Here is an 18,848-nt window from a genome sequence, read left to right on the forward strand (position 1 = left end):
TATGGCCCTTGTGTCACTGCAAGAATGTTATAGAAAAATATACGAGTTCTAACAATGAACAAGGAAAATCACAAAATAATCTATGGCTGATTAGTGCTTGTTGATTGTACATTCTAACACTACAGCAGAAAACAAGATCTAACAGTGAGTTACAATACTCAACAATACTAGAAATTATTTAAAAAATGACAAAAATAAAATCAGGCCATCATGTTTAGAGTTGTTTTTCTGTGTACTGTGTAAGAGCTTATTAGTCTTACAGGAGTGGAAGAAGCTACAGTATACCTTAATTGCAATGTATTCATGTTCAGGATGAACCTTGAGTCCACATTAGTGTGCTGTGTTCCGTGTTTCTCCAGTTCTAAACTGGAATGCCACAGCTAGCGAAATACAGATACTGTAGATGCAGAAGACTGGGAGACTTGCAGCTCACTCATCAAGGAAGATTATCTTGTAGACACTCCTTTCACACGATTACCAGCCCACACAGGTGCACTGAGCCCTGCAATTTTCTACATGAAAAGCAAAGCAAATAAATAAACAGGTCACTTGCAGTGATGTGGTAATAATTAACTGAATATTCTATTGTGGTCAGAGAAGTAACTAAATAATTTTAATTTAAAATAACAATAACAGAATAATCTAATTCATCCAACACTACTAATTCTTAAATAAACATTCTCAGTGAAAGCATGAGCCTTAATAAATGTTCCTTGGAACATAAACTAAAGAAGGAAAATCCAGTGCTGAATGCTTTTTCCCCCATATGGCTCTATGCGGTTATTTAACTGAGCCACAGATCTTTATGAATCAGATCATGGTCAGTGACACATTATTCTGATACTGCATACTATGTATGAGTCACTTTGAGCAGGAATAATTGTATGATATAGGAGACTAAGTTGTAAGCATATGGACTTAAAGTCCAAAGGAGTCATTCCAGGCACATTGCACAAAATGTAGCCACTTAACTGTGTTTTGGTCATTATTTTTCACTGTTCTCTATAACAACTAAATAACAATGGAAATTGTTTAACACACAGTTTAGGAGCTGCAAATATGACAATAAGGATCACCAAGAGCATCTGCTTACTTATCAGCTGTTTCTACAGCCCAGTGATAAGGTGAGTCTAGAGAACACAGCAACACAACAGTGCACAAAATGAAAGTAAATAACATTAACAGGAGAAGAGAGGCAAAGTCAACATGAAAATCAAACTCGTTTCCTGAGAATCCTTACAGCACAAAACAATCCACTGCCATCATAAGCCATATGGTCCTTTGTAGTGGAGAGTCATTGGAGGACCATGACACAAGTAAAGAAATGGTGGCAAGACCTTCTTTGGTGAAACATAGCAAAACTGAAAATGAATTTTATTATTAACAGCTGGGCCATCATCAACATCACAGCTGGCACGGCACATCTACAACTGTGCTGGGTGTGCCAGGCTGTCTGGATATTGGAGCGGCCATCTCTTGAAAGGGCATAAGGAGAGCTATTGTTTTTAAACAAACAGACAAATATCTTTTGAGGGGAGAAGGGCGCTCACAACAATTTACTTTTCGGGAAGAGGGAATAATATAATTTAGCAAGGTCTCATCCGTGGCTTGTTCAGTTTATGATACCAAAATAATACTGTCTTGTTCAGATTAAAAAATCACAGTGGCTCTGAGTGCACCACACTTATGACTTGTGGAAGGTGAGCAAGATGTGAATCAAGCATAACTAGTGTATTGTCTCCTTACAACATTTAGCAATGTACTATATTACAGCTGCCATTCTGTGATTAATCAGCTCTTTGAAGATGCTTTTTATGGAGTTCTTAATCACTTTGTTTAAGTTGATGTGTCAATTAAATAATGAAACCCAAAGATCTCACTTTTATCTTTGGGATTCCTTTTTGTTCCAGATCCCTGCACATTCCTAACCCTTTATTATTCATTACACATATTTCATGTATTTCATAGTGTCATTTGCATAGTTAAACAAAGGGAAAGTGCTAATTCTGTAGTGGGTGCAGACATCCAGGTTAACACCTTTCTTGACAGACACCACATTTGTGGCTTCTAAGGTTCCTGTTTTGCATTACTGCTGCTTTTACAACCATTTTGGCCATATGGCAGTGTTATAGTCACAATTCATTTTCTGCCTATTTTGACATCACCCTCTAAGTTTCAACACTATGCTGTGATAAACTATATGTATTATAATAGCTTTTCTATTCTTGTTTTCCAGTTATTTAAAATGTATATTAACATCAAATTATGTATAACTATATACTTTCTTATAAGACTGTTGGAATGCTTTCTTATATCTAAAGTTAGCTGTTTAAGAATGAAAACTTCAAAGAAATTCATAATGGTACCTTAATCAGTTTAATGGAGTTTCGGACCTTAATGGCCTGATTGTGCTGACTTTGAAAGTAGCTTTTTTTGCATTTCTTATTTATTATAACCTGTGTCTGCAGAATCCAAAGACACGGTGTCTAAATAGTTATTCTACATTGCCACACATAGGCATGTGTGTGTGTGTAATGGACTGGCAGCCCATGTAGAATATAATCCCACCTTGCACCTGTACAGAGCAACTCTCTAACACTAGTATACACACTGTCTGTATACTGATTTAAACCATTTGCCTTGCACAGCACTGATTAAGTACCCCAGCTGTGTAAGTAAACAAAAACACAAAATTCAACTTATGTTCATGCAGTAATTGTTACCTAAAGTAAATTCCATATGTAATGTAAGCAACCCGGGACAAATAGTATATGTTGATCAAATAATTAATAATATGCAGACAGTACGACTGAAAGTGCTAGCTTCTCTTAGAGTGCTATTGTTTTTATTCAAGGAAGGATACGTCTACTACATTATTCATTCCTGTGCATTTTAGTAACTGTTAGCAGCCTGATCACTACCTAGATGGGAGACCTCCTGGGAATAACTAAGGCTGTTGCTGGAAGAGATGTTAGGCAGGCCTGTAAGGAGGTGCTCATCCTGTGGTCTGTGTGGGTCCTAATGCCCCAGTATAGTGACAAGGACACTATACTGTAGAAAAGTGCCATCCTTCACATGAGACGTAAAACCGAGGTCCTGACTCCCTGTGGTCATTAAAAATCCCAGGGCGTTTCTCGAAAAGAGTAGGGGTGTTATCCTGGCGTCCTAGCCAAATTTCGCATTGGCCTTTACCATTCATGGCCTCCTAATAATCCCCCTCTATGAATTGGCTTCATCACTCTGTTCTCTTCCCCACTGATTGCTAATGTGTGGTGAGCGTTATGGTGCACTATGGCTGCCATTGCATCATCCAGGTGGATGCTGCACATCAGTGGTGGTGTGGAGTGACTAGAAAAGCACTATACAACTGTAAAGAATTATTATTACTCCATATAATCATGCACTATATGATTAATTTAACTGTACTGTGTTTACGTAAACGTAATAGGTGACAGTCCAAGGCAAATGCACAGAAGACAAATATTCCATACTTTGTTTAGACAAAGCAAGAGTCTGCCTTATCACAATCAATATTTCTCTGTTTTTCTTCTGATATTCTTTTTTCTTCTTCAGGTCGGAGTTTTATAAACCATAGACAGCTCTTGAAAGTGTTGCAGACATACGGGTGAAGATAACGTAAAAGATATTTCACCAGCTTAGGCATCAGTTAAGAAAATATTAGGCTATCATCAACAAAGTTCACCGAAATTAAATTAAGCTTCCCCATATGTGTACACATATTATAAACCAAGGCACATAAAAAAATGCATGGCACTATTATTATCTCAATGTATTTGGTTTGAATTGCACATGTCTGTTGTGTTATCTATTCTATATGTGGTAGGCACTACTGTATATACCATATGTTTTCAATTTTAGTAGGTTTCATATTAGGATACCTCAAATAATCTTCCTAATTTCTGCATCATGTGTTCTGGATCTTTTTTTAACAATGCGCAAGATACTTAAAAAAAAGGTAGAAGAGAAAAGCACATTTGACGTGTAAGAACAAAGATAAAACATCCATACAAACATAGCTGAAAGCCCCAGGGAACAAACAGACACCAGCAAGGCCTTGGGAGCTAATTATGTATCCCATTATGTAGGATTTTTAACTGAATCTTCACACTCTCTACATTCAACATAAAATATATTGCTTGAGTATACATTTTTTATGAACTAAGTAAAAAGAAAGCTATTGTCAAACAGTAAAGGTATGTTAAGGAAACGAAATGGCATTAATGTTCATGAAAATATACTTTACAACTGGTCAGACGTGGGTAACAAATAAAGCGCTGCTGCTGACATTTAGACCTTGCAAGGAAACACTATTAATCAATTTTAAAATGCTTTAAGAGAAGGGAAAATAGTAATTTAAAAGAAATGTAGTGCCTTTGTGGCTTCATGCTGTGGCTTTTTGTAATGCTGCCTCAACTGCTTTTGGGGCTCCGGCTTCAATTTTGTGCCGAGACGATTTTGCATGTTCTTCCTGTATCTATATAAGTTTCCTACAGGCTTTCCAGTTTCTTCTCACCTTGCAAAGCCTTGCGGACCAGGTTAATCAGTGTCTCTAAATTGTCTGTGTGCTATATGTACACCCAGCAAGGGACTAGGCATACACATACATTCCTAGTCCTACCTTGTGGGGTGTATCTCCAGGATAGAGTGAGTTGCTGAAACCCTTACCAGGAATAAGTGGCTTTCTGAAACAGAATGGTTGTATTGGCTTTTTTACTTACTAATCCTCTTAACATAGTCTCCTGATAGGAGCAAACTGGTGATTGCACAGTTAACAAGTTGCACCCTGTGCTTTAGAAATCACTAGTTCAAGCCAGGGTTGTGTCACTTGGCCAGCTGGGATTCAGAATTCCAGAGCAGTGGTCCACAATTGGCTTAGCAGCTTGGGGTTGGATGGAGGTCATATCTGCTAGCGATCTCTGTGCTTTTGGCTCAAAACCGATGATTCTGGAGACCTGCTAAATGTGCAGTTATGTCACTGAGAAAAGTACTTCTGCAATCAGTACTAACTCGCTGGTAATGAGCTAGTTGAACAGAAACATTTCTAGTTGTGTCTTCCTGTTCCTAAAGCATGCCTGAGCTCACAGTAACTTAAATGATAAATGGTTATTAAGTAGATATGTCAAAGGAATTACAACAATAACGAGGAGTCTGCATTTCCCCATGCAGAAGGTGTATAATTAGTCAGCCATTCAAAACTAGGTGGATATGAAATAGAAAAAATAAAATCTATCTGGCCTAGTTATTTTCATTAGATCAATAGATCACTATAACACTGAAGAAACAAAAATCTCTATTGGGAAAAGCAATATTCACTTGGACTGTTATATTCTCAAATAGGTGGGTGGCTTGCTTGTTCTAGTTAAAGATGATATGGTATCTCTGAAAAGACAGTCATATCCTCTTCAGCACATCCCCATGTGCAAATGAATCAAGAATTTCAAGAGTAATAAAGACAACATCCATTTATAAGACTAATGCCAATTAGTACCAACATGTTCCCTTTTCATTCCAATAGATTAATTTTATGCATATCAAACTAGGTTACATGGTATTGATTGCAGCTTTCAGTTTCTTTCAAGCATAGGTATTCTGTACAACACAGAGGTTTTCCGAAATAAATGGGGTTGTTGACATTCTCAAGTTTCATGTCTTATCTTAGCCTTTTGTATCCTTTTTTTACCACTCAGTGGCATGAATCATGTCAGCACCACACTGTGGAAATGAGACCACTGCCTTGCCTTCTAATAAGAGAAACTTGGCATGGTCCTCCCTCATAGACGCATTAATTGAATTCAGACAGAACACACATCCAATAAGGCCAGCCAAGAGAAATCAAGCAGCTGGTTAAGTACACCAGACTCTGCATCAATTATCATTTTAACACTCTCATGCAACTCAAAAAGAAAAAAAGTATTCCTCCAAAACACAATGGCATTTAATTCTGTGAAACAGCATTTGCTGATTATCAGCTCCCCGGCACAGAACTGAAATTGCACATGAGGCATACATACTTTAAAAACATGAATGCATGCACTAAAGCTGCATAACTTAAACCAAACAGAAGCTGAGGTGTCTTCTCAACAACCAAGTTTTCTCTGTGCAGCAAAGGAATGGTTTATTTAGCAGGGGAAGCGCCAGGGTTAAATTGTAACAAAACATATGTCCTTTCCCATCATGATTCAAGTCCAGCCAAAGTCGTATACAGTACATCAGACCCAATTTGGTTTTGGTAAACCCAATTTTTTTTATCTGCTACAAAATGAGGAGAACTACAAAAGGTCTCTTCTTTAAGACTAATTGCATTAATGATGTCCAGTTTTGCAGACTAAGCATGTTGGGTAAAATATAAAAAATAAGCATATTGTTAAACAATCTACTGTATTTAGGTTACTGAGATGCAAAGTTTCTAACACAAAAACAAGAGTGATATAAGATAGTCTAAGAAAGATTTCAAAAGCATGTGACAACGGAGGCTCTCTCTGATTATTGATCCAAACACTACACAGTTCAAGTATCTAAAAAACTGAATACTTTAGTAGCAGCACAATACTAGTTTATTCCATAGCTCTATAGAAAGTTAAGGGCACCCTCCTCTTATGAGAGCCATGACTATAAGATACATTACAAGATGAAACACAAGCCCTCAGTTTTTCCAGTTCTTTAATTCTACTCAGATGGGAGTGACCTATGCTAATATTTTTATTGACTGAACAGAAAACGATTCTTCTCCACCTACATTCGTTCCTAAACTCGACAAGCACAAGATTGATATCTGTTTTGGCAGTTCCACTTGCTCTAGCAATTAACTACAGCAATTCCAAAATCATTTCACCAACTTCCATCCATCTCTCTAATTCAATGTTAATGCATGTTCTTTTACTATTGTTTTCCTGGATACAGACCACAGATTCACACAATTACCTCCTTTTACAGCTCCTTCCATCCACAAATACGGATGCTAAAAAATGTTTCTGAAAATATATATAATAAATATGCTAAAACCCCTTCCTTTCATGGTGGAACAGATGGGATACTGTGGAATCTATCCTAACCATAATTATGCTGACTTCTCTGTGAATAACGGACTCTTATACTAAATAGCCATCTGAAGTCACAGCCATCCCTAGACTGGGTTCACAAAGCTTCCCATCACTCAGTGAATGACTGATCTCTTTTTAATCTCCCCATTCATTTACAGATTACTCCCGGAATAGATCTCCCAGGGTACCATTTCTTTAGCCCCCTTGTTACCTACCCCATTCCCTCTTTTTGTTTTTCTCAGCCTTTTCACGCATAACTCTGTTTTCCTTATCTCACCTCCAGATATCTGAAGAAGAACCCACCGCCAAAATGTTGTGTTGTACTCTCTCTTTTTGCTTTTCAGCACAAGCTTTACCTCCCTCTGTTCCAAAACACAACAATGACACACTTGATGAAAGAGAAGAAATGAAAGACAGAAAAAAATCAACTCTGAGAGAGTTGCTGACAGGAATCTTGCAACATGAAGTCACAAGGGCATTGTGGGTTCACCCATCCACTATCAACAGACTCTTACAGTAGAATCAGCTGATAGAAAGTATCTAAATTTGGCCGAACATGTGTAATGACCAAACAACAGAATGTATGTGGGATGACCTCAAGGGTCACTTCTGCACATTAGCAACTATGGTTGTTAATGGTACAGGATGGTATGGAAGACCATACATTTTGATAAAATTCATCAGATGATTCAGAGATGCCTGTATCCAATTCAGGCACCCCTACAATGTTAACATAATGATTTAATGTCACAATGCTGTACAACTGCAATGTGCTCATTAACCCTGCTGACATCACCTACAGTATAAGCATGACGTTTTCCAAAGTATCCATATTCTATCACTCACTTAACAAAGATAGATCATGCACCAAACACAGAACCTATGAAAGGTTTGCTGAGGACACACTGTAATGGCAGTAGGTAATAGTTTACAGGGGCATTAGTACTAACTTATGAAATCAGCAATATGATGACATTAATTATATACTTGTTAGACACATCAGCCCTAACATCAACATGTAATTTTTTTTTAACCAAACCAATGCTTCATCCTTCTGTTAAGGTTCACTCAAGGCTTTCTGTTTCACAAGATGGCCCCCTCTATTATTAAATCCCAACCCCATAAAGCACTTGCAAGTCAACATGGGTATCCATTCAACTACCATATAACACTGCTGATTTGGCATTGCTTCATATGCTAAAATGTAACTGCAACAAGTGCTATTTGTTTCAGTTTCAATAATTATTTGTTACATTTGTAATGCCTCTCAAAATATATAGAATAGTACAACATCACTATAACAACTTAAAAAACAAGTATCAAAAGAGAAGAGCCCATTCAGTTCACCTAGTTTATTTGTTTTCTAGTATCTAATTGATTAGAAGATCCACAAATTGTTTTAAATGATGCCTATCTGGGATAGTAATGGAAAACCTCCAGAAGGCAAAAAATAAATGACTGATGTGTTGAAAGAATACTCAGGTGTTCACCAAGAAGTAAATGGACAACATGCTGATCAATGACAAACTTATACATTAAATAATATTAACAATATTAGCATAGAAGAGAAAGAAGTGTTATGGATACCAGAAGGACTTAAGACAAAGATATTCTCCAAGCCATCATGGTATTACTATATGCATATATAGAAATGTAATTTCATTCATACACTGGTAGCAAAAGTCTTCCAACAGTTACTCAAGACAGAGGTACAACTTTTTTAACTGATAAAATGCTAATGTAGTATCCGTCCATAAAATGGGTGACAAACCTGAATCAGGTTATTATAAACCAATAAGTCTTATTTATAGAAATGATACATATAATAACAATTATTTGGGTCTTATGTCTTGGTGGCAGCTTCCCATTTCATTTCCACAGGTTACATTTGTTTTGCTACCTACATGTAGATCCACGTGTGAAATCTCTGCCAGCCTGTGTCACAAACAAACATGCGTAGATGTTTCTACACATGTGTAAGGAAGCAGAAATGGAGATCAAAAGTGTTCATTGGAGGCACAGAGCACGATATAACATAAATTTGCATGGTGCCCTTCCTCGTCTTTTCAGTTTCTCTTTACAGTGTGTTAAATCATCTATGAGGTAAATATTGAAAAAAAAGGCTCTTTAACTTTGAATTAATGCAACCTTGTAGCCCCCTGGCCATGGACACAGTACTATGTGATCTTCCTGTCCCATTGTCTGCCTAGACTTGCCTATCGATACTTTATATTCATATTGAAAAGAACATGTCAGATTAAGTTAAATAACTATTAATTCCCCTTAAGGAAAACATACTGGTAGATTATTTGGCTTCTGGGAAAATTGGTACTGGTGTAAGTGTGTGTATGTGTCTGTGTGTGCCCTGCAATGGACTGGCATCCCATTCAGTGCGTTATCCAGCCTTGCGCCTGTTGCCTGACAGGATAGGCTCTAGCTTACCTGTGACTCTGTGTTGGATGAAGCATTTAGAAAATGGACGGATTGGTGGTAGTTATATTTTAAGAGATTAAGTTCAAAATTTAACAACTGAAGGAATTGCAAGGAATTATGTACTAGAGTATATACAAGCTGAGGAAAACTGCCTGCTACTAGAAAACTACGATAAGAATGCAAAAATAATTGGGTGAACTATTTTGTGTGTTTTGTTACGGCTTTTAAAATGAATTCCTTGCTCCCTAACTGTATGGCAAGAGCTGTCCAAAATGTCACCAACTAATGAGGTACCAAACAATAAAAGGTACTTCTCCAAAGGACAAACAAAACACTCACCCAACTTCAAGATGTTACGGAAGAAAGAGTACTAACTCAGCCCCAGGATTAACTGAATTTTCAAGCCTTTTCAATGAAATAAATCTATAAAAGCTGTTACCTCTAGCATGCTTCAGAGTCTGAAAAAAGGCAATCTTCAGATTGTTCTAACACAATTGATTTTATCACACTTGTAGGTAGATAAACAGGTCTTATGATACAATGGGGAAAAGCGATCTACATTTCTATAGCCTGTACATTTCTCTAGCCTTTAGGCTTATCATAGAAGATTATCTCAAACATCTTTTTTGAGATGCCTGGGGTTAGACTAATACTGTTAACATGTATATTAAAGCATCTTTGCTTTTCATGAGCCCTGCATGTAATATACGGATATTTTTTTTCTTATTTTTCTCATCCTGGGCTTTATCTTTGGTCATCTGCTTTTGCTTATGACCTTGTGATTTGGATTTGGTTGGTCATTCTGTAGATTTATGCAGTACACAGATACAGAATGTCCCCAGGATTTCTCTGAAAAAAAATGTATGTCTTGGATGTCATTACAAAAACACGAAGACTAAAAAATCCACTTGTTTGTACACTGCCCAAGGCACATCCTGAGGCATTTTGAGAAAATACGGCCTCCATGAAACCTATTTCAAATAGTGGTGTATAATTGGGGAGTATGAAGCAAGTCTGAGAGCCATAATATACCGACCAAATACGAACATTTATGTATGGTACAGTTTCAATATACATAATTCATCTGGTTTTCCTCTGAAAAGGTCTCTCTGGAAAGTGTCAGTGGACATATGATTAAAGTAGGTTTTAGTAGCATCTGTGAGCAGCTTGTCAGAAACAGCAGTGTTGGGAGTGCCAGTTACCATTATCATCCTTGTGGTCAGAACACACTCTAAGGGATCTGCTCAGAGATTTTGGCCCTTTAAAATAATAATTTTGTGTGCATTAGAAAATGCTTTCATGCTTCGCCTCTTGCCCACTTCAAGTCATTGTTTAATGAAGCAGAATACCAGACCATCAAGAAAGACTTAAGAACTGACATATGGCATCATGGAACTAAAAGTAAACATATGTTAAAGTTCCCTTTTGAAAGTGATTCATAACGGGGTTTTTTTTCTATTTATATAAATTGACTCATTTCTTGATCTAGAGAAGTTATTTTTTTATGAAGATGCTTCATAAAGGACTTGTAATCCGTCAGCAGAGCGTTGAAGGTCTTGGAGTTTTTCCGAAACTTTCACACTGAAATGTTGGACCCCTTTCAGCTTTTGAACAATTTCCAATGTTTAAACTGGGGACAACTGCTAACCGGTATACTCTAAGCCCAAAAAAGGAACAGAAAAATTAAGACTTCAGACCACAAAACCATCAACATATCCGTTTGGAAACAACTGGATCAAATATAAAATCAGACAACACATACTCAGTCATTTAAAGTATTTATATGAATAAAAATATGACAAAGGGACAATATTGAACTTTAACCTGCACTATTAATAAGTAAGAAGTGCCTTACGCGATGAATGCCCATTTAGATTATACAGGCATTTGAATATTAACACTAGTGTTTCACTAATGTTCTATGGAACCATCAATGAACAGCATCCTAATATCTACTCCATATGAAAGATGGGGTCATGTACAGCATTTGTCATGAACAATTACCAAAAAATGAGAAGAAAAGCCCTTCAGCAAAAATCTACAACAATTTAATATAATAAAAAAGATATTACCCTTAACAAAGCAATTCTATAAAACCTTGTTACAGTAAATTACGATGCTTTCCTATTAAAAGTTACTCCAAAATTTAAATACAGAGGGCACCATGTTATTTATTTACATGAGATACACATCAGCAGACTTTTGGAATGGCTTGTATGGTAGTTAAAGCTAATTATTTCTACATCTTGGCCCGGAATCAATGAACATTTACAAAAACCAACAGAATTGGTTTATCTTTGAGGGTAAATGGTTTACAAGCCTTCTTTGTTTGTTTTTAGTCAGTCACATGACAATGATTTGGCTTGCTAATGAGATCACAATAGACAGTATAAATATAAATGACAATACAAAACATTGACTTTCCTCTCTGTTGTACACAAAATACAGTGTACTAACTAGTTTAAGATTAATTTTTAAACTCTCAAAAATATATATGTCAGATTTAATAAAGACAAAACAAAAAACAACTAATGATTCAGTCATATTCTAAAAAAAGTAAATACTGTCTTCTTAAAACACTTCACAAGTGCACAAGTCATGCAAATAATTGTATCTCATTAAATTACCTCAGTACTGGGAATGCTGGTTTGTCTTTATTGTTTGCCTCAGCTACATAGCTGAAAAAACATTTTTTCATAAATAACTTTCTTTATATTTCAGAGTAAAAGTTATGAAATTGGGGATTCTGCAAACAATTTCAGAGGATTACTATAACAATTTGGCTGCAGCCCCCAATGGCAGTAATAGAAGGTCAGTATGAGCTGTTTTTACAATCTTTTATGTGGCTTTTATTTAGAAGGCAAAAATGAGTTATGAAGTAGAGAAACGAATAAACTTAAGATATTAAGATTTTAAGTCAGTACTTTCAGGGAACCCATCAGTCAAAACTCAACATAAGCACATGATTGATTTTTAGTTGCGAAATAAAATATCAATGAGTTAAAAATCTGGGTCGGAATTAAAACTATGAACAAATTGTCAATCACAAATTATAAATCCAATACTTGATGGCAGGTTTCCACTGAGCAGAAGAAGCCTTTGTGAAACACAGTGTGCAGTGGCCGAATTAAAGATATGCCATAATTGGGGTCTTAAACCAATGCAAGTACATAATAATAATAGAAAAAATAGTGCATGGTTCGAAGCTTCAATACACACAGTTTAATATAATAAACAATATTTTAGCATATTTTCAGCTGTTACATTATACAGAATGTGTATTTAAACTACAGAGAGACTGGCATCTGAAGCCAAATTCCCTTTGGTGACATTGCAAAGCTGAAAGTAGACTGAACTCTACTATGAAGCCTGCAAAAACATTGTCTGACAGAAAAGATTATTTGGTTGGATCACAATTTGAGGATGTGAGGATTAAAATGCATGGGCATAGCATCCCCATGCGATTAAATTACCCTAATAATCTCAACTATTTAACAGCTGCTAAAACTGAATTTATAATATGTTGAAGCACCTATGCAAACGTGTTGTGTCATCAGGTAGTCATACTTAACTTACAGATGCTTCTGTCTCTTCAGTATTGGCTGTGCCCTTTATTGCCTTGTTTTCAACTTGTTGGCATGTGGTATTATTCTTCACAGACAGAGCTTGAGCAAATGAAATATAAAACTCCAGCCACATTCAGATATAGTTTTGACACATCTAAACAGTAAAGACCTTGACGCACAACTTCCCAGATGATGGATTGGACACAGTGTGCAATGTCTTTTGAACCGTATAGATGTTGTGCTTGAGTTAGTGGATTGAAAACTGTGTTCAAAAACATATGGGCAGACTTGAAAGGTGACAACTTTGTTCAAAAGCGTATCAGGGGCATTCTTTCAGACGGAGTCTACTCAAAGATGGCAGAGAATTAAAACGGAGTTATATTTCAGGCCAAATCCAAACATATCCAAAAAAAGAACCATTTAGAAAAGTCTTGGAATATAGAACCATACACAAATTTATAACATTGTCCTGGCCTTTTGCAAATACTGCCTTTGATGCTCTATAAACTACATAAACATGGTCATGATTAAACAATACATGGCTACTGAGTTGATTGCATTTAGATTATTCCCTGTGATACTCAATGCTTTTAAATATTGCCAGATAGAATACTGTATTGGTTCCCTGAAAGGCAAATTTATTCTTGGTAAATCTTATTAAAGCACCAACTGATTTAAAACTACAAATTACATTAAGAAAGACTTGTATCACTAGTTATTTTTCGGAGAGATTAATTTTTAATTTCAAGGGCAATCATCAAAATTATCACTGGGTAGGGAGTCTTAATTAATTTTATGTTTTCTTTTTCTATGTTCACAAGAAAATTGATTATACAGATGAAAACAGAAAATAATGTGCAACCATGTTAATTTAATCAAGCAATGGATCTGATAGTGCAGTTCGGTCATTTTACTGTTCTTTAACTTCAATACTTTCGATACTATCCTTACTGTCCTTAATTGTCCTATTATTCTGTTACACTTTTGTTTATATTAAATACAGTACATCATACAAATTAATAATATACTATAGTAAGTTCTTCACAATAAATGTATTTAATATCTTTAAAAAATTAAGTAATTTTGAATTTCTTGCATTTTTTTTAGCAACCTCAACAAAACCACCACTGGTTTTACTGCAATTGTATTGTTTTTTTATAATCCTAAAGAATATTTTTAAATTATCAATAAGGGCCTTGCAATTATGTTAGCTTAGAAAAATAAGTTGTGTGATTAAAAAATAAGTTGTGTGATGGAGAAACCTTAATTTCTTCACATTCAGAAGAGAATAATGGAAAACTGATATGTTTAATTTGTACTTAATAGGCAGCTGTCTATAAACAGGCAATGAGTCATAATCAAGAGTTGGAGAAGTGAATTTATTGCTGTTTTTATATCACCAATACCTAACAAATGGTGTTACCCATTTTTGGTGTTTGTTTTTGTCACATAACTTTATTTTAACCTTGCCTTTTGCAGATTCAGTTTCCCAGTTAAAAACACAAACTCTTGCTAATTAAAAAACACGGCATGTTGCTTTTAACTTATCACCACAGCCACTTAGTTTAAGTCTTATCAGTCACTCTGGCAATGTGCCCAGAGAGGTGGTGTATTGGTGCTTGAGGAAGAAAGGAGTACCAGAAAGCATGGTGAAGTTAGTTCAAGCAACCTATAGAGATGCAACTACGAAGATGATAACACAACGGGGAGAGACAAAAGAGTTCGAAATCACAGTTGGAGTACACCAAGGATCAACACTAAGTCCTTTCCTTTTCATAAATATTATTGACACACTGACAGAGGAGGTAAGAACAGAAGTGCCTTGGGAACTCATCTTTGCTGATGATGTAGCACTGATGGCAGATACAGAAGTAGAACTACAGGAGAAAGTGTTCAAATGGCAGAGGAGTCTGGAAAAGGGTGGACTGAAAATGAATGCAGAAAAATCTGAAATAATGGTAATGGAGAGAAGAGGAGATACTATGACCAATGCTGACAAATGGAGGAAAACTGAAACAAGTTGATGGCTTTAAATACCTTGGATCAAAACTGGTAAAGGGAGGAGAAACACTAGAGGCAGTAAAACAAAGAGTGAAAGCTGGATGGAACAAGTGGAGAGAAATAACTGGAATAATCTGTGACAGGAAAATTCCTAGAAAGTTAAAGTGCAAAATGTACTAGACTGTGATTAGACCTGTACTACTATATGGAGCTGAATGCTTGGCAGTTGGAAAGAGGGAAGAGAACTTGATGAGAAGAACTGAAATGAGGATGTTGAGATGGATTCTGCAGATTTCAATGAAGGTTAAGATCAGAAATGAAGAAATCCGTAGACGATGTAGGGTGGTGGATGTGGTTGAGAAGATGCGAGAGGCGAGGTTACGGTGGTATGGACATATCATGCGGAGGGACGTTGAGGAAGTAACAAAGAGGGTAATGGAATTTGAGGTGGAAGGTAACAGAGGAAGAGGCAGGCCTAGAAAGAGATGGATAGATTGTGTGAGAAAAGATATGGAGGTATGTGAAGTGAGTGAGGAAGATGTGCTTGACAGAGACAAGTGGAGAAGAGCAACCAAAGCAGCTGACCCCAGGACAGCTGTGAAAAAGAAGAAGAAGAAGAGTCACTCTGGCAATGTGATACTGATCTCTAATTGCAGACTCTGTGTAAATTGTATTTCAGTCCTTCAGGTTACCAACTGATACACATATAAATCCTTCCCTCAATTACAAAGGTAATTCAGTTCTTGTGACAAATTCTGCCATATTCGTTTTTCATATCTGAAGTCACCTGTTCCCATTTTTTATACCTTTCTTTGGACCCTCTCCAGAATCTAAGAACCTATACACTGAGGAAGACCAAGTGGACTCCTCCCATCTTCAGGTCTTCTCTGAGTCTCCTACCCTGGTAAGACCTCAAACTCTTTCTTTTAGCTCACACTATCTTTACACCAGAAACCAGAACTTCTTTAATTCCTTTCCTGACATTGTAATGCAGTTCTGTCTCACTGTTCACTAATACCACTTACTCATACTTGTCACTCTCATTCTCACTTCATACGTATTCTCTACGACAGTGGTTCTCAAACTGTGGAGCGCCGTCAGCTGGTATGCTGTATGATCCATAGAACTTTGTTGTGTGCACTGAAAAATCAGGACGGTTTTCATATTTTCTATTTTAATACGTGTCAAATACGCAGCCTACGTACTGCGATACAGTGCGCGCTAATACTTCAGTGGACACAAGAGATACTCTGTAATTCTATACCTCTCTATAGGAATGCGTGCTACGGACTAAGTGACGAATTGTATTTAAAAAAGCAAATAGGGAGGTAGGAGAATGTGCGTGATTTTGGAACAATGCCAATGTTGTAAACACAGGAATGCATAGAAATATGTGCTACTAACGCTTGTAATCTTGTGAGCACAGGAAAGCGTGACAGATAACAGAAAAAATATTTAAGAACTGTTCAAAGTTAATTTGAGAAAAATACACAGGGCGTCTCTGTGTTTCGCTCCCATGCGAATGAAATAAAAACGTAAAATAAATACGGAAATAAAAACGGAAACGGGGAAAAATGCAAGCTTGCGGATTGCTAAAGCAGGTAAGCTCCACACTATTTTTGAAGAACCTTATTTACCGTTGGCAAAAGAGCTGACACGTATTATGTGTGGAGAAAAAGCTGCTAAACAGCTCGACCTGCTGCCCCCATGAAAGACACGGTCATTCACAGAATTATTGAAATGATATCAACGCTGATAGAGCACGTTAGGATGAGCAGATGTTTTTCACTGAAATTAGCTGAGTCTGTAGTCAATTTGGCCAATTCACTCGTTTACGTTAGATACGAGTTTGAGGGTACGTCCCATGAGGGCTTTCTGTTATGTAAGCCGCTACCGACAGGAACTACAGGAGAGCACATATTTCAGCTTCTGAATTAATTTATCGAAGAGAATGGCATCGACTGGATAAAATGTGTCGGAGTTTGTACAGATGGTGCTAGAGCGATGACAAGCCGACATAGCGGTGTAGTTGCACGAATTAAAGAGGTTGCTCCAGAAATTAATGGACGCATTGCAACATTCACCGCGAGAACTTTGCATCAAGAAAATGCCTGACAATTTAAAATCTGTTAGACTCTGTTGTGAATTGTATCAAGGCTCGAAAAGTGAATTCACATCTGCTTTGCTCGACTAAACAGGCTCACCCCTCTCACTGAAATGGTGCTTTTTTATTATTTTTATTTGTTGTTGTTACTGTTTTTTTCTGTAAAACGCTTTGAGAAGCCACATTTAAAGGCGCTATATCAAAGTTTATTATTATAATATTTATTATATGTATGTGTGAGTGTGTGCACGCACACTCATGTTGGTCATTGAGAATTTCTGGGGTTCCTATGAGATGATGACTTGTAGGTGGCATTTGGATGCGTTGTTTGGATTAGGGGTGGTACTTGGTCCAAAAAGTTTGAGAACCACTGCCCTACGCCATGACTCTTGAGTGACTCTCCCAGATGATCCTGTTTGGCCAGAGACAACTCTCAGAGCAAACATTTGCATACCATACATAGAAGCAGTCAATGTGTTGTTTCCTTACTCTCTCTCCCTGAGATAGTCTATCTTCTGTTTTTTAGACAATAGGAGAACTCAGCACTCAACCTGTACTAGACTCCTCTCTCTGTGAGCTGGGGGATTCACTTCTGCCTTCCCAAGCAATGCCCCAGTCCTCCAGGTGCTTATGTGCCCTGGCATCCCAGAATCAGCAGTCGATGCCTATTCCTCAGCAGTACACTTCGTTGCCAGTGGGCCGTGTGAGCTACCCCAAGGCCCATCTATCTGTCCAGAACCCATGATATAGACTAAGCTATACCTTCCTCAACCTGCTTTCCTAAGCTAAAATTTCCAGGCACTACCTGTCTCCCACAGGGCTATACACCAGACCAATCCATCACCATTAAGAATGCCACTAAATTAGCCCAGAGGAGTGGCTAAACAGATTCCACACAGATCTCATTCTGACAGTTCCTTTCCCTTATATTGAAATTTCATTCTCTCCGATTGCTAATTACTCATTAAGACAACCTGTACTCCCTTTTGCAGGTTTCCTCAATCAACCGGTGTCCATTTCAGCTCAAGGCCACAATATTGGGCTCACAAATGAATGCACCTCTCACTGCATTACATAAAATAATAAAATAAAATAAATATCCATTTATTTTTATGTGAAAGTTTAGGACTCATTGTCGAGGTCCAGGAAATCACCCGATATTATTCATTACTATTGTTTGTTTTCTAGGTCTTTTAGTAGGATCCTACTTAACCTAGTACAGTAGTTAAGATAAATTTGTAAAAATTGCAAAAAGTTGCCAAACATCAGCACAGTGCATCTAAGTTTGTGTCAATGCAAACATCTTTCGACTACTGGTCTTATTCAATCCTTTTTATTACTTCAAGACAGGGAAAGTAATTTCTTCATGCTTTGTTTTATTTGCTTTTTAACACCTGAACACTTGCAACACATTTTTCAAAATGAAGTAAAGAGGATGGTCAACATTAAAAAATCGTTAAGTAACAAAGATCATGAGAAAAGCAGCAGCAGTGAAAAATGGGTATTGAAATATGTGTTTTGCAGTAGTAATATTCAGTAAATTGAGCTCTAGTAAATTAAGGGATAGTTATATAGAGTATAGGGAGTGGACAAGTAATAGAAAAGTCACGCAAAGTGACCCAAAATGTAAATTACTAAATCACAATTAAAAGGACATGTTTCAAATTAATTACAATACTAATT

At 36.8% G+C, this 18,848-nt stretch overlaps 1 protein-coding gene across 1 annotated transcript in view; it reads right to left on the minus strand.

Annotated features, from left to right (window-relative positions):
- Positions 1-18,848, minus strand: part of commd10 (COMM domain containing 10) — an 80,064-nt gene that overhangs the window by 32,060 nt on the left and 29,156 nt on the right. The gene's annotated exons all lie outside the window — the stretch shown is intronic.

This window comes from Lepisosteus oculatus, chromosome 3 (genome assembly GCF_040954835.1).
Source record: "Lepisosteus oculatus isolate fLepOcu1 chromosome 3, fLepOcu1.hap2, whole genome shotgun sequence".
NCBI classification, from domain to species: Eukaryota; Metazoa; Chordata; class Actinopteri; order Semionotiformes; family Lepisosteidae; genus Lepisosteus; species Lepisosteus oculatus.